Below are 18,075 nucleotides of genomic sequence, written 5' to 3'. Positions count from 1 at the left end.
CTGGAGAGACCCACTCTGAGTCCTCGGTGAGGTAAATGAAACCTACCTATAGCAAATTCCCTACCTCTTTGAGCAATGCCTCTTGTTGAATTACCCCAAGCCTTCTGAGCTTTTGCACTACAGACTTACTTCCTTCCTTGAGTATAATGCGGTGTTATACCACTTTGATGCCTATGATCTCGTCATAACCATCAATAAGCAATGTGATGAAGTTATCGTTTGAGGACAGATCAAACGAGTACCCAATTGGACGGAAACGTAGCCGGACATCACATTTGTAGTCTATTATTTTGCCGAGCTAGTGTAGTGATACTCTATGTAACTCCTAATTCCAGAGTAGTAGGTCAATTCCATGAGTTGTAATACTCTCATGACAATTGTAAAGGTCCATGTAAACCGGCGACTGGCCATTTATAATGCCCTAGGTATAAAGGTCAATAACTTTAATGTGGAAGGGAGGTTTATCTTTAAAAGAAGAAGGGAGCTCAAAAAACGTACGCTCAAGCTACGAGTTGCTCCAACCTCGTAATCATCGTAGCTAATGAATGGGTAATCAGTTTTTAAATCGGAAATTGCAAAAGTGTTCCTCTCTCTTTGCTCGTTAAATTAAGTGCAAGCATTGTCAGTTTTGTTGTGGTTCGCGACAACGTGTCCGTGAGCTATAATTGCAGATTTGAGTGCTTAAACATTGTTTTTAGTTGTTTTGACCATAGGAGAGCGTTCTTAGACCATAGGGCGACCTTTCTGGATTGATCTATTGCAGTTTTCAAGACCTTTTTCATGATGGATCATGATTTTGGTACCTTGTGAGATTGTGACCAGACTTGCTAGGATAGTGCCCCTAGGTGTCCTAGACCTCCTCCTCAAGTTTCGTTGCATTTCGAGTCTGTTTGAGTGTCGAAATGGCGTGATGACCTAGAGCTGTGAGAAAGGACATAGACAGATTTCCATGATCATTGAGTGTTGGTTTTCTTGTAGAGTTGTTGTGTTTGCTTGTTAAGGTTCACTTAGTGAGATTGACGATCTCATAGAGTCTCCGTGCCCCCATCCAAGTCACTTTCCCTGAGTATTGATATTATGTTAGTGCCAGAAATCTATGCTACAGACGTCCGCCGCGGCGACCCGCTAACATTGGCACCATTGCCCGAGATATGATCCTTAGATGGTTAGTGACCTAGTGGTTTTTTAGAGCATTATTTTTCTAAGATTTTTCTCTCCATTCCATTTACACCTTAGCAGTGAAGCAGCTAAACATAGGGTTTAGTGCTTGAAAGAGTCTAGAAGTCGAGGACTTGATAGATCTATTCTTGAGAAGTAAAGAGGGCTGTGAGTGAGATAGCCAAAAGTATTTCATTCTTTGATTTTTTCATTACTTTCAGAGTACTGTTTTGTTTTTCGTTTTGACTTTATTTTGTACCATTTCATTTGTTTTTGTTTCATGTTTCATTTCAGTACTTAGGAGTAGGGTAATTAGAAACTACCACCATCAAATTTGGGCTGAAAGATCGAAGAAAAAAAGGGTCAAAACCATATTTTGACTGAAATGACCATAACTCTGGAATTATGAAAATTTGATGGTAGAGAGCTCAACAGTGATCCAAATTTGAAATTTTGTGGATCAAAGGCATCAACAGACTCTCTAGGAGCAATCTGAGAAGTTTGGCCAGATTCTGTGGAGGAACATGGATCACGATCCATGTACCCTAGAGACCATTTTTGGTGAAAAGTTACCAGTTACAATGAGCATCAGTGGGATACTACTTTGATCAAATTTTCTTGAAAGAAAAACTCGAAAATCACATCAAAATTGGTTGTTAGGGCAAAAATAGCCAATACAAAGATTCAGACACAAAATTGGGCAAATCTTGAGATTTTGGGATCCAAATTCAAAAAGGGGTGAGATTTGTCTTCTATAGGGCATAGAGAACCAACATAACAAAATTCATGAAAAAATGTTGTCAAACATGGATCGTGATCCATGTACCTGTTTGGCATTTGGGGCTAGTATTTGACAAGTACATTCTTGATAACTAGTGGAACAACTTTGCCAAAAGGGAGCATGTCAAATAGCCAAATACAGAAACTAGTGAAAAACCGCAGGACAGACAGAAAAACTTTCTTTTGAATGGCAAAAACTAGTCCAAATACAAAACTTTTGATACCATAGCATCTAGTAAACATGTTGATTCTGACGGTACCGAGAAATGTCAATTTGGCTTCCAAATATGGATAGCGATCCATGTACCTCATGAAAAAATTTTGAAATTTTTTAAGCTGAGATTTGAGCAGTAGGTAGCTAAGAGGAATCTCAAAGCTCAAGCGAGATTTTTCGAGCAATCCCTAAAACAAGCGAGATAGGGGAAGACACATATACAAAACAAAAACCAAACATGATTTCTTTAGTGACTTTAAGCACAACAGAAAATTAATTCAAGATTGCACCTATTTTTAATGGTAAATCAACCACAAATTTTTGACCGACAAAACCCTTCGAACAAGGTTTGGGTAGAGTGTTTTCTTTGATGGGCTAGAACACTTCGAACCATTACAATGGCATGTTGATATTCCTCTCCTTGGAAATCGTTGCCCTCAAAATATTGGAAGCTCATTGCAATCTGCTACCACCATTGATCCTTGCTGGATATAAATCTCATATTCCTACCTCCTTACACGCAGGACCTCATAGATTTTGTTAACAATTTGGGCGTTTATTATGCATTAAGCATCACATATGACACATTGGTGTGTGTATACCATCGTTGCAATATGTCATAGTTCCATTGCTTCCATAAAAAGGGTGATGAAAAACTATTCCCCAATTTCAGCGCCCCAATCAAAGGGTTCAACCACGAGCTTTACACTAAAAAGGTAAGGTTTTTGCCACTGAAACAAATCTCATGAATAAGGAGAGTTTGGGAGCTCTTCACTTCTTCTTCTTCTCCTCTATCTCACTCTACCTCAAGTTATTATGGGTTGATGTAGGATACCATATTATGCATTTTTAAGTTATTCTAGAGAAAATTGTGGGAACTTGAAAATAATTCTATTATTGAAATGAGGTCATTCTTTTGAGAACTCAACATCATGGTATATATTAAAGTATGGGTCAAACCATCATATGAAGTCTACCATCGAGGGGGTGGGAAAGTTAGTGGTGTTGCCAAAGACGGTGGTGACAAAGGTGTCAAGGGAGGCGGTAATGGTGGGGGATTATAAGGAGTGCTTCGATAAAAGAGTATGCAAGGTGGATAAAGTAATGAACAATTTTCTTAGGACAAATTCTCCCCATGCAATGGTGGCACCGTCTCGAGAGGGGGGGGGGGGGGGGGGGGGGGGGAAGGGGAGGAGTTGTAGTAGCATACCTTGCCGTCTCTGCTTGAGGCTCTTCGCGATGTTGCTGTTGTCGACAAATTAATTATATTTTGTCTACTTGAGGCTCTTCACGCTGTTGCTGTTGTCAAAAAATTAATTATCTTTTATCTTGCAACTGCTATTTTTATTACAAGCGTGGCTCCAAAGGGACGCTGAAAAGCAACATCTTATAATAGCTTCAAAAAGCCTAAAAGTTGTGTACAACATTTCATAGGCACCATGCCTATATCACTCCCTGCAAGCAGGCAGTGCCAACAAACTACCTTCAATTGTTTTGAAATGAGGCTGGAAACATTGAGCATGGCAATATAATTAGGAGCACAATGCAGCCCAATGACAAGAATAGCATTTCTCCAAGTGATGCTTCTAGAAGAAACCACAGTGAAGCCTTACTTTCGAGCTCTTTAAAAATGCCTTAAGTCAGGATGTGAAAGAGCTTGGGTACATGTTCTAATGGAATGCTCTCCACACTGCTCTTCTTCAACTCTGGATAGTTATCCTCATTGGGAGGGAGGACAACAAGTTGTCCTCCACCAAAAAGCTTTTCTACAGAGCTTACTAGCAATTTGCTACTCCAAAAACTTGTCTAGCGATAAACCTTCCATATTTATGGGCTCTAGTAAGAAAGAGAGAGAACATGCAAAGCAAATCCTTGTATTGCTTGCTCGAACCCTGGAACACCCTCCAAAATATGGCAATTTCTAGCAGCCTCATCCCATTAAAACTCCCTGAATCTGGCTGTCTCCAAATGGCTGTCAAGAACGGATCCTCCATTTGAAGCTTTTCAGGTATCATAAACATGCAAAGATTGAAGTCTGGTGCAAGAATCACCATCAATGCCTTCTTGCCACAATTTGGATATTCATTCGAGACGGTTTAGACTGATAAAGCCACAATAGGCACAGGTTTGCATCCAAACTGTAAGTCTGCATGTTAACCTACTCCGATAAATACGCCTTAAGGTCTGGAAGGATGTCTGGATTGTAGGGATTGACTGCCAAAATTTGTTCCATAGTGTACTGAGGAGTAACCTCCTTCTCAGGTGTCGCCGCTACCTGATCCCATTGCATTGTCAAGAGCGCTTCTCTCTCACAGCATCGGAGCCTCTCTCTCTCTCTCTCTCTCTCTCTCTCTCTCTCTCTCTCTCTCTCACAAAGTTTTTTTTTAAAAAAATCTGTCTAAAACAGCGTGTGTCAGCTCTCTCTCTCTCTCTCACAGAGTTTTTTAAAAAAAACTGTTTGAAAGAGCGCACACCGGTGCGTGCTCTTTCAGATAGTTTTTTTAAAAAACACTGTGTGTGTGTGTGTGTGTGTGTGTGTGTGTGTGTGTGTGTGTGTGTGTGTGTGTGTGTGAGAGAGAGAGAGAGAGAGAGAGAGAGAGAGAGAGAGAGAGAGAGAGAGAGAGAGAGAGAGAGAGAGAGAATACCGCTAGAGGAAGGATTTTGAGAGGGGTTGTGACAGACAGAGCACCTTGTCCTCGGCAGCGGTAGCAACAGCAGCAGAAGTAGCCATGGGTATCGACTTGCCTGCTAGGGGACGCAATAAGAAGACAAAGCACACTGCTCCTAAGAGTGACAATGTCTATTTGAAGCTTATTGTCAAGCTCTACAGGTTCCTCGTTCAAAGGACAGGTAGCCCGTTTAATACTGTGTTTTTGAAGCGGCTGTTTATGAGCAAAACTTATAACAGGACACCTCTATCTTTATCTCGTCTCATACGTTACATGAAGGGAAACGAGGACGAGGTGTAATTGTGGGAACTGTGACGGACAATGTTAGGGTGTATGGAGTTCCAGCATTGAAAGCCGCCATGCTGCACTTTACACAAGACTGCCCCAGCCTGGATCTTGAAAGGTGGTGGAGAATGTTTCACATTTGACCAACTGGCTCAAATACTATACTTGATCTGAGAGGTCCAAAGAACGCTCACGATGTTGTGAAGCACTTTGGGAGAGCTCGAGGTGTACCGCATAGTCACACAAAGCCTTATGTTCGGTCCAAGGGTCGCAAGTTTGAGAGAGCTCGTGGTCGACTTAACAACAGAGGATACAGAGTTTAGTTTTGTAGCTTTTGGATACTTTTGCGCAGTATTTTATCAAACACTGTGCTTGTAGTTGGCTTGTTACTAAAACTTATCTCTGAGGTCTGCTAGCCCTCGTCATAATTGCGTTGATTGGGTACTTTGTGAGGTGTATTTGTGCGAGCAATGGTGAGGTTTCAGTATGTGGCCCTTTGGAACTGACAAGCCGCTGTTGACTTCTAAATTGATTGCTGACAAAAAAAAAATCTGGTTTAACAAATAAGTAATGCATGTAATCATCATGTATCATGATTCTATCAAAGCCGCCGCAACATCGACCATGGTCGGTGATTCAAGAGGAAGATTTAAGATAGCATGTGTGTATGCTATGGGTTTCTTGTTTGGAGGACCACCATTTATCAAGGTTGAACTACTTTTTGCCTTTTGTGTAAGCAAAGATTGGTATCTAGTCTATTAATACTCAATACCCATCAAGACATGAGACGTCTTATTTTGTGACGTTTGTCTTGAATTAGAGTGATGGACTAATTTTTCCTTTTTCTAAAAGTGTGTGTGTGTGTGTGTGTGTGTGTGTGTGAGAGAGAGAGAGAGAGAGAGAGAGAGAGAGAGAGATCTAAGCCAATCTCCATCGTTCTTTTTTTGACAGAGAAATTACATTTTGCGAGGTAGTGTTCACCAAGAACGTTTGTAGGGACCACTTTTAAAGAAAAACCATTTTTCCAAACATACATATTCCTTTCCTTGAATTTGCAAGGAGAAAGGTTAAGAAAATTAAGCTTATTTTTTGGGGCTTTACACTATTTTTCTCTATATTGGGGTGGAATTTCTCCTTTTCCCCTTAGCCTCAATTGGCCTACTACTCAGTTCAACATACTGATAGGTTCATTATTATATCTATTGCAATCATGTCGAGATTCCAACGGGTGCAGCATTAGCCCTTTGCAAGTTGTCCAACCAAAAACTTAGCAAGCTGGACTCGAACTCTCATTGCTCCACGCACGCATCTTCAAGTCAACTGAGCTAACCACATAGGAGGCTTCATATGTTGCACGGCATAGTGCAACGCATTAATAAAAAAAAAATAACAAGGCCTCCCCAAACCCTACTTGGCCACGCTGTCATCAATGACTGTGTGTCATTGACCCCACGCTATTTCTCGTGCCAACGTGCTATAGTACACGACTCCACGCTATTCCTTTTGTCAATCCCATCCTTTCTCTTTGCAGCATGCATCGTCTTTTTTTCCCCCAAAAATTGTTGGGACTTACTGGCAAGACGACATGGAAAAGACAATTGGTGTATAAATGGACTAATGAGGTGCAATAAATTGCTATCAAATTGATGAGTCTAGGATAAGAAAGGATGCACATTCTCTCAAGTATAAATGAAAATCAAGAACCAAAGTACTAGACACAGGAGCACTACAAATGACCTTACCAAAAGAAACTTACTATGCATTAAGCATTAAGTACAGGGCTAGAGCTCTTATTAGTCTATCAATCTTACTTTATGCTCAAACATGTGAAGCCCACGCAAGCTTAAGAGAGAAGATAATATTTTCATATATGTGTTTATTTTATTAACAATAAACTTTGATCTTTTGGAGTTTAAGAGGTAGTCTATCCATTAATAACCCTTTTTGTTGTGGTGCATGAATATATAACAAATGATAAATATTTTGTTGACGATAAAATTTACTATGTCATGTACAAAAACTTGCTCGGGTTTGTCCTTGCTCGGAAAAAATCGCTCGGTGCATGGTAAAACTCGGTAGCTGAGACATAGACAAACACTTTTCCCAAAAGAACCAAATACAAAAAAATTGTGAAAAGTGGTCCAAAGAGCCAAAAACAAAACATTCTCTAAACTGCCGTAACAGAATGTAGAAGTTAGTTTTGGTTGGGCAAAATTGATCCAAATTCAAAAATTCTTGGTGAGCAGTCTACAAACATCATAAGCTATTAGCACACCAAAAATTCAGATCCAAAAGTGGTGGAACATGGATCGTGATCCATGTACCCTTGACAAATTTTTGAAAAAATTTTGTCAAGCCTGTAGCACAGACCATTGTGAATAAAAGTCTCCAAAGGAGTTTTGTCAAAAAGGTCCAAAAAAGGCATCAAAAGTTCCATAAATTGTTCAAGGTAAAAACTCTAAAACAAACCTGTGAATTGACTTTTGCCTAACCTAAACAAGTCCAAATCATACAAAAACCATATAGCAGGAATCTGGAGACCAAGAACAAGCTGTGAGCCAAGTTTTAGTGCAATCTGACACATAGGTACATGGATCACGATCCATGTTCCTTCGTCACAGTCTGATACCAAACTTGCACCATAGCTAGAGGACATCACAAGGAATCTAGTGGTCTATTCAAAAGTGAAATTGGATATCAAAAACTTGTCTAAAAGGCCAAAACTACAAAGTACTCTGAGCAAGTGCCAGAATTGACCTAATTTTCAATCCAGAGGTTCATTTTCAAAAATTTTGATACCATAGGACCTCCTAATCAAGCTCATTGTGATAATACAAAAAAAAATCAATTTGGGCTCCAAACATGGATCACGATCCATGTACCCATAGTGATAGCTTGACTTGAAACTTTCCAGATTAGTAGTGCTTACACAAAAAAATATATCCCCATGTCCAATTTTGGAAAAACTTGAGCAAATTTGGGTCAGAAGGGAGCAAAACACGTGACACACAGAAAACCACAGTGCAGACCTAGTATTGGGTATTTGACCTGTCAAAACAAGTCCAAATACAAAAATATTTGAGATTTAGCTTGTGGACATAGTAAGGAACAAACCCATAAGAGGAGAAGTCCAGATGTGGTTGAACATGGATCGCGATCCATGTACCTCCACCTCAGAATTTGATGAAAATTGGTATATAGCTTGCATATGACCTTGTCTACACACAATAAAAATTTGGAGAAAAAAAATTGACAGGGAACATGAAAAGCGATCCATGTACCTCTCAGCATAGTGGGGGTATCTGACTTGATAATCTTGTAAACATACTTGAGTATATCCAAAATCTCAAGTTTGAGCTAAAAGTACCTTTTGGAGACCAAGATACAAGCCAAAGTTCCTATGTTCTGGTCCTCAGACTGTTTTGAGTGTTGTTTCAAGTGCAGTTCACTAAAAGTGCTCTAACGTTTGATAGACAACTCCAAATTGAGTTAGGTATAGCCAGGAAGAAAGCTTGCGGGCAATAGGTTTTGGTTTTCGAATTGAATTTTTCTAGGTTTCCTAAATCCAAACTTTTAGGGTACCCCAAGAGTAGTTCTCTGAGACGAAAAAGTCACAAATTTCTTCCTTTTGAGAGACCTTACCAGGAGCAAAAAGGGATAAGTTTCACTAAGCCAAAGTGGGCTTGTCAAGGATAATCTTGAGAGATTTGAGTGATCCTTGACCATGACAAATCATCCATCACCAGAGTTCTCTACTCCACTCAGAGACATGAAAAAAGATGCAATGCCGACAACTAGGGGATTGGGAGAATACATACAGGAGAGGCATCCTCTGCTCAACAAACCGAACGTGAGATTCATCAAAGCCAATGAATCCATGAGAGTGTTTATAGATTATGCTTGTGATGGCTTGTATAGATTCACAAACGAATATCCATACATCTTTTACAAGTGTGTAGAGCCCAATGCCAGGGAACTGACCACCCATAAGAACCTCTATGCATTCACATATACAGATGCAGCGGAGTGCAAGTTTTGATGGTAGATAAGTATGGAAGAGAGTACAAACTTGTCAATCCAATTGACTTAGAGAGATACACATACAAGGGTACTCCGATTCCTACTTACTTTCAACCAAAAACGATGACATAGCGCATATCAGAGAGGATTCCGCTAGAATTTTCTCCAAGATGAGAGGAGCAAACGAGAGATGTCCTTCCAAGAGACAACAAATTGGTTAGATTAGTGACTGAACCACAATGATTAAGATCATATCATGTGGCTCAATGTGTCAAGACAAAATACGATGGGTCAGGGGATGCATATGCTCATGTCTCACTCTTTAAACAAGTGTTGAGAGCTGAACAGATTGCAGATTTTCATACTCAGTATGAGGGATTTGGGCTAACATTGCAAGGAACAGCCTTGACTTGGTTCCAACCACTAAATAGAGATGATTTTCCAAACATGTCACAACTCTTACAAGAGTTTGTAGAGGAATTCTCAAAAAAGGGAATCAAACATAACACATTGTCCCAAATGTACGCTTTCAAACAAAAAGCGAATGAAAGAGTGAAGGAAGATTTGATTCGCTTCAAACAATACATTGATAGATGTCCTGTGAGAGAGTTACCGCAAGATGAGAGATTGTCAGTTCTCTTCATAGAGGGCTTGAGGAATGAAACTCTCAAAAAGGACCTACATTTGAAAGGATGTACAATGTTTGATCAAGTCACTAAAGAAGCTCTATATCTAGCTGACAATTGCAAGGCCTATGGAGAGGTGACTGAAGATACAGACAATACAACTAGTAGTGCCTCTTCTTTGAAGAGCAAATCAACCACAAAGCAAGATGTTCAAACTATTTGGGAACCAATCATTGAACAAGTGGTTGAGGGGGTGATTAGAAGAATAAACCAAGGCTACATACAGAACCTGAATGTACGACAACCTCAATTGAGGATATGCAATACTTGTGGAGGGGATCATCCCACTCTATGGTGTAGCACTCAACCAAAACTGTAACAACTGCCAGGGCAACAACGGCATATTCTAAACAATGGGAGAGTGATAGTCAGCTACACTCAACAAGCATATGTGCCACAACCCATGAGAAACCTGTACTCCATGGATGCAAATACGCTCGTGTTCATAGCGAATTATCAAGAGTATGGTTCAAAGAACATCCTCACAAGGCAAGAACAACCATTAGCTGGATCACCAGCTATGAAACAAGGAGGTGCATGCTATGAGTGTGGAGGTGATCATTGGGCACAAAGTTGTCCAAACAAGGTTCCACAAATAGAATTATTTGTATTCTGTGAACATTGTGGGATAGACCATCTACGCCAACACTGTGCTAAAAATCCAAACTACAAGGGGAAAGCAACAATGAATGTTGTAGGCATAATGCCTTCTTCAAGCGGATCCAAGGTAGAACCCACCATTCCTTTAAAGGTGATGACTCGAGCTCAAGCTCAACAAGCTGCCAAAAACAAACCAGCTGAAAAAGCCACATTGCCTGTTCAAACAAAATTTGAGAACAAATCGGTAAGAACCTTTGAAAGAAGATCATGGAAAGGTAGATGAGACAAAATGAAATTGAAGAGTCTGAAGGAGAAAGTGACTTTGGAAGCTGGACTGAATCAAACAAGAGAGCAGCTTAGACAAGAGCAAGAAAGGAACAAAAATGCAAAGGGACCTAAAGAGTCAAAGACTAACTCGGGAGGTTCAGTATTGGTCGACAAAGTGTTTGAACCTTTGGATGCAATCTTGAAAGCTTATGAAGCTAGGCTAAAACCCAACCAAACCCAAGAGGATAGATGGCTAACGTACCCTCATACAGGGTATGAAAAAGAGAGGTTGCAAATGTGCAAGGAGCTCATCCAGAAGGCCCAAGCTCCTTGCAAATGTGCAAGGAGCTCATCCAGAAGGCCCAAGCTCCTTGCAAATGTGCAAGGAGCTCATCCAGAAGGCCCAAGCTCTTATGGAACCACATGTTCTAGATGCTCCAAAACTGGAGGTGCTAATCCGTGATAAAGTCCAAGAATTGGAGAGCCAGGGTATTGTAAACAGAGACCAGGAAGAGCTAGGAGTTGAGGCACCTTTAGATACAAGAGAAGTAGCCAATACCACAAATGGGTGGGCTCACAAGCAATGATGCCTATTCCGGAGGTAGAAGAACCGTGGCCACAATCCTTGTGGGAATCAATCGGAAACCAAAAAGATGGTAGTGCTACATTACAGTCAGCACCTATCCCTATGATAAACATGGATCATGAATTTTTCCCAGGAGATATACGATCTCTATATGGTGATGTTGGGTCTGTGGCATCTGAAGAGAGTAAACCATGCTCTCTAAAGACGTTGCCATCTTTCATTGGAGAACTTGAAACAAAAATGGAGGTTAATATGGTAGCTTCTTAGCGTAAAGACACACCAAAAATGATGGATACCAAGAGCTTGCATGAATTGATGTCTTCTCCTATACAATGCACACTTTATCTCTCAGATCTACTAAAAATTAGACCGCATCTATGGGGCCAAATGGGCAAACACCTAGAACACATGGGGCTGAAAATCCCTTCACATGACCAACTTGCATATGAAAACATGGATGACACCTTGTCTAAGAAACCAGAGACAAAGCCAGTACCAGTCCTGGGTAGATCACTTAATAAAAATGTAACCTATCAGGTGAGCTCAACAGAAGGGTATTTAAAGTTCTTGAAACTTACAGAAATATATAGACATAAGGGCATTATTTTTTCAAATTTGAAAAAAACTTATAGATTTCAAAAGAAAAGGATACATTATATTCTTAACAAAATTCACAAATAAGGGGTTTTACAAACATGTCTTGAACACACGTGATATGGTAGTTTTACACATAGTGAACCCCCCGAGGTACCAGTAAATAAGGTGGGTGACTATTGTGAAGGAGAAGAAGGAAACACCACCTCACCACTTGAGTACAAAGGCGTAAAGACGGTTGCTATATTAAATAGTGGGGCAAGAATTGCCATTGCAACCAAAGAAATATGGAAAAAATGGGGAAAGCTTGCTTAGGAAAACTCAAATGAAACCGCAATTAGCGGATGGATAAACGGAGAAACCAATTGGAATATTAGAACAAATCATTGTATCCTCGTGTGGCATCAAGTATGAGCACACCCTTTGCCATAATGAATTCTGACAAGAGTAGCAACTTTGATATCATATTGGGCAGACCATTCATGGTGAGCTCAAAATGGTACAAGACTAAGGCTATGACTATATCTACTTGAGACACAAAGAGGTTATAACAAAAAACAATGTCAAGGATCATAGTTATAGAGATGTAGTGTGAACCCCGGGGGAGGATTTAAACTCCACAACTGATTTGGAAAGCAAAGCACATATTTGGATGTATGGAGCTCCTGAAAGTGGAAGTCTTAGAAAGAAAGATTGCATCCTAAAGAGTTCAGTAGAAAATGAGGCATATGTACTAGAACCATTTCCAGAGGAGTTATTTGAACCCTTTGGATGGGATCAAATACTGGCCACTCTTGATGTCTGCGTGAATGAGGTGACACCGACTAAATTTTGTGCTGAAGATGGATATGATATAACTCCCTTATTTACAATAAAGGTGTTGAAGGAAGATAATGATTTTTGTGAGTGTGAAAGCAAAAAAGGTGAGACAGATAGCTACATCATGGACCATGATACCAAAGTGCAAACGAAGGAAGCAGAGCAACCACGAGAATATGTCATCATTGACATACCTGAATAATCGATAAAATTTGTTTCAAGGAATTTGACTCCTAAAAAAGAGCAAATGAAAGCATAAGAAGGAAGAAAATTTCCAAGCTCAGCATCAAATGTTCAGAAAATGCAAGATCAAAAGAAGAACAGGGACAGAGAAGAAGATCGACTGTCTCCTACGACAATTAAATTCAGCATACGTGGAGAAACAGGACTCAAAATCACATGTTCAGCTGTGATAGATCCAAAAGCCGCCAATCACTGAGCTAGAGGAGATAGTATACACAAGTTCAAAAATACCGACTCCTAGCTTTGGCATGGCAGAAGTTGTACTCAAGTTGAGTACCGGAGAGTATAAGGATACTTTCCACATAGTCGACTCCCTTCACATCAAGGAGAGTCTAGTCTTGACAGAAAGCTAGAGGAACGTCTTCTTTTGACAACAATCAAAAGCCACAACAACAACACCATCAAAAGCCCCAAAAGCACCTCAATTCAATGCAAAAAAGGAGCAACCAACCATCGCGGAAAAAGGTAAAGCAAAGGTAAACATTGAAGTATATCAACCTCGCCACACGACTTTACCTTCAATGAGCTTCCATCGAATTTCCCGCGAAGCCTCTACGTCAAGAGCCAAATCACCAACAATGCAATGGAAACCAAAGAAAAAAGTCTATCAACCAAAGTTTCCATCACAAAAAAGCATCCAAAAGAAGCCAAAGAATGTCACCCAGGTGTTGGTATCCAAAGAGCACATCAAAGTCAAAGACCCAGTTTGGATACATGAAGCACAAGTTCAGCCTCAACAACAAAAGGTGACAGGGTGGGTAGCATCAAACGAGTCAATCACTGCTCAAGGCTACTTCGAAGGAAACATTAATGTTTGGGCCAAAAAGCCTAAACTAACAACCTGGATGTACTCACCTCAAGAAAGAAGTTCTACAATGAGCAAGCCAAGCTATCAATGGAATAAAAACAACTCAAGCAGGAGAAAGAACAACAAGAAAGGACAGAAGAAAAGACCTTCCAAGAAAGCAACACAACAAGTATGGGTACCAAAGTCAAACTTCAACAAAGCTACCCAACACAAACAGATGCAACAGTGGATGATTCCAATTAAGCTACTTGAAGCACAAGGATTTTATGAAGGTAGCACTCCAATATGGTTACCAAAAATTGTAGCTCAATCTGGAACAACGAAGAGAAATCAAGCAGCACAAGCTTCTACCCCAAAGCAAGCAATGACAACCAAAAGCCAAAAGAAGCCAATTACAACCAAGGCTACTACAATCTACAGATGGATACCTTGTCATCAATTACAAAAGCAAGGCTTTTACAATGGAAATCATCAGGTTTGGATACCGAAGCCTAGTGTCCATCAAATTATAGAAGAAGATAAAATGCCAAAGACGGTCACACAAGGACCAAAAACAAGATGGGTTAAGAAATTGCTTGTGGAAAATCAAACACAAAGAACCCACACACATCAACAACCGCTTCTCATGAGAAATAACGGAAAAGCTACATCAACCCCTACAAGAGCTAAAGGACTTATTTCACAAAGCAGTGTGAACATACGACAAGCAAGTCAAGGAGAGCCAACATATGCCAACCTACTGGAAAAAATGGTGGCATCCAGATACCAAAACAAGGGAAAAGGCCTAAATTTTCAAAACTTATGGAATTGGGTTTCTGGCCTTGAATAGGTAAGTCCAAGTCGCCATTAAAAAATACACGGCATAAAAGTCAGAGATGGGCAGCTAAGCCACTAAATGAGCAAGGCGTTAGTCCCAAACCTTCATGTAATATTCTCTGTGGTCTAAGCGTCTTATTTATTCTAGGTACTGCTCAAGTTGAAAGAGTTGAGTATAATTACGTTGTGTCGCTCATTCTGGTATAGGTGAGCATAAGAGTCGAAGTCATTGTAGTATAGTGATAAGTGAAGGAGGAGGTCCAAAAGACACTCATGCACTTAGCACAGTGAGGAATGAGTGGAGAAGCTTCTACATCAAAAACCCTTCTTGGAAATGTGGAAGCTATTGGGACATCCTTTGATGTCACATGTGCTACATTTGTTCCTTGAAGCACCCATCAACTCCATCTCTTACATTGCATGCTTTTGTGTGAAAATTTCTCATCAGCATATAGAGTGTCCCATAATTGTCACTTACATTAGACACTCTTCATTTGTTTCTCCAACGCACTCACCTTGCATGACAAGTACTTCAATTCCAAATTCTCAACTACAATAAGAGCGTATACCAAAGGCACTTTTTTTCCATTGGGTTTTTCCCTTTGGTCATCCAGGTTTTAAGACCCTAATCTAGAAACCCTCACATCATCTTCATGTATATATTCCTTCTACATCGGCAATAAGGAAATGTATACCCAAATCAATTGACAACCACTTGGAGCATAAATAGCAGGTCTCCATATTATTGTCAAGAGCATATTTTATCTTCAAGGGAGACAACAAAGCTCCATCCAACAATGGCAAGTCAAAGAATGGCCTACAACATCAAGCAATGACAAGTTCAGCAAGCGAGCTATCCACAACTACCATGCGTAGCTCACACAGTGCTTCAACATTGGTGACCTATTGCATACAACTCAAATTGCAATGGACATGGAAAACAAACCCAACATAAATTCCATGCCACAAAGGAATTAGTTCTACAAGCTTAAACACATCAACATCCCTCTTCACGGCGGTGAAGACTGGCAACAAAGATGAGAAGGCACAACAAGAAGATAAGTTGCCTAAATAATCAAGCTCAAATCACGTATCAACAACACAAAAGATATGAATCACTCAAGGAAGGGGGGAGCGTCATCAACGACAAAGCACTTCCCAAGCTGAAGACCAACCTTGAAGACAAAGCTAAAGAAAACCCTATGACAAGACTGCACAAGGTCGTGTCAAGGGACGACACAAATTAGGAAGGGGGAATGTTTAAGGCCAGACCAAACGAGCGCCTAGTTGGCCAGACACATAGCCGGACACCACATTTGTAGTCTTATTATTTTGCCGAGCTAGTGTAGTGATACTCTGTGTAAATCCTAATTCCAGAGTAGCAGGTCAATTCCATGAGTTGTAATACTCTCATGACAATTGTGAAGGTCCATGTGAACCGGCCACTAGACATTTAGAATGCCCTAGGTATAAAGGTCAATAACTTTAATGTGAAAAAGGGGGAGGCTTATCTTTAGAAGAAGAAGGGAGCTCAAAAAATGTACGCTCAAGCTACGAGCTGCTCCAACCTTGTAATCATCTCAGTTAATGAATGGGTAATCAGTTTTCAAATTCGAAACTTGCATTGTGTTCCTCTCTCTTTGCTCTTTAAATTAAGTGTAAGCATTGTCAGTTTTGTTGTGGTTCGCAATTACGTGTTTGTGAGCTATAATTGCATATTTGAGTGCTTAAATCATTGTTTTTAGTCGTTTTGACCATAGGAGAGTGTTCTTAAACCATAGGGCGACCTTTTTGGACTGATATGTTGCACTTTTTAGGATCTTTTTCATGATGGATCGTGATATTGGTACCTTGTCAGATTGCGACCAGACTTGCTAGGATAGTGCCCCTAGGTGTCCTAGACCTCCTCCTAAAGTTTGTTGCATTTCAAGGCCATGCGAGTGTCAAAATGGCATCATGACCTAGAGCTGTGAGAAAGGACATAGGCAAATTTCTCGATCATTGAGTGTTGGTTTGCTTGTAGAGTTGTTGTGTTTGCTTGTTAAGGTTCACTTAGTGAGATTGACGATCTCATAGAGTCTCCATGCCCCATCCGAGTCACTTTCTCTGAGTATTGACATTATGTTAGTGCTAGAAAGCTATGCTGCAAACGTCCATCGTGGCGAACATAATGTCAATACTCAAGGAAAGTGACTCGGATGGGGCACGAAGACTCTATGAGATTTTCAATCTCACAAAGTGAACCTTAACAAGCAAACACAACAACTCTACAAGAAAACCAACACTCAATGATCAGGGAAATGTGTCTATGTCCTTTCTTATAGCTCTAGGTCATCACGCCATTTCGGCACTCGAACGGACTCAAAATGCAATGAGACTTTAGGAGAAGGTCTAGAAAACCTAGGGACTCTATCCTAGAAATTTTGGTTGCAATCCAACAAGGTACCAAAATCACGATTCATCATGAAAAAGGTCCTAAAAACTACAAAAGATCAGTCCAGAAAGGTTGCCCTATGGTCTAAGAACACTCTTCTATGGTCAAAACGACTAAAAACAATGATTTAAGCACTCAAATTTGTAATTATAGCTCACACACGCATAGTCGTGAACCACAACAAAACTGACAATGCTTACACTTAATTTAAAGAGCAAAGATAAAGGAACACAATGCAAGTTTTGGATTTAAAAACTGATTACCCATTCATTAAGTGGGATGATTACAAGGTTGGAGGAACTCGTAGCTTGAGCGTACATTTTTTGAGCTCCCTTCTTCTTCTAAAGATAAGCCTTCCCCTTTTTCACATTAAAGTTATTGACCTTTATACCTAGGGAATTCTAAATGGCCAGTGGCTGGCTCACACGGACCTTTACAAATATCATTACATCATTACAACTCAAGGGATTGATCCACTACTCTGTAATCAGGATTTACAGAGTATTACTACACTATCTCGGCAGAATAATAGACTATAAATGTGGTGTTCAGCTACGTGTCCGACCAGTTGGGCACCCATGTGATGTGTCCTCAAACAATTACCTAGCATAGAGACATATTCTTTTCTCTCTTCACTAGTTTACTCACTGGAGAGCATCCGATGTAACATTTAATGGCCTAGTAACTTGTGTTTAGCGGAAAATAGCATGAATATAGTGAGCATTTTGTTAGAATAGATTCCTAATGAGAATAACAAGAGTGCTTGGGGGGAGAGAGCAACAAAAAGTATAACACCTAGGCAGATAGCATGAACAATACTTCAAAAGAGAGAGAAATTAAGCTATTGACAACAGTTGAGGACCCGATTTACATGGAGCCAGTCCCCCATCCAAAAGGCTTTGTATTATGGTTTCTCCCATAAAGAGAGACATTTTACAATACAATTCTTTGTGTTCCTTCAATACTAGCTAGTGCAATGAAGATGGAAACTTCAAGCACTAAGAAAAACACTTATAAAACACAACATCAATTCACTCACGGTCTCAAACCCAAGACCTCACACACCTTTGAAGATGATGAGAGCTATTGGGGTATG

General features: G+C 40.1%; 2 pseudogenes; one reads left to right on the top strand and one right to left on the bottom strand.

Moving 5' to 3' along the window:
• Positions 1 to 3,787: 3,787 nt before the first annotated feature.
• LOC147435522 (eukaryotic translation initiation factor 3 subunit K pseudogene) lies at positions 3,788 to 4,442 on the bottom strand (annotated as a pseudogene).
• A 439-nt stretch (positions 4,443 to 4,881) lies between these two features.
• LOC147435521 (large ribosomal subunit protein eL18 pseudogene) lies at positions 4,882 to 5,429 on the top strand (annotated as a pseudogene).
• Positions 5,430 to 18,075: the final 12,646 nt, after the last annotated feature.

This window comes from Adiantum capillus-veneris, chromosome 18 (assembly GCF_014529385.1).
Source record: "Adiantum capillus-veneris isolate H3 chromosome 18, ASM1452938v2, whole genome shotgun sequence".
NCBI classification, from domain to species: Eukaryota; Viridiplantae; Streptophyta; class Polypodiopsida; order Polypodiales; family Pteridaceae; genus Adiantum; species Adiantum capillus-veneris.
The sequence above is the reverse complement of the archived record's forward strand: the minus strand, read 5'-3'. Positions and strand labels throughout refer to the sequence as shown.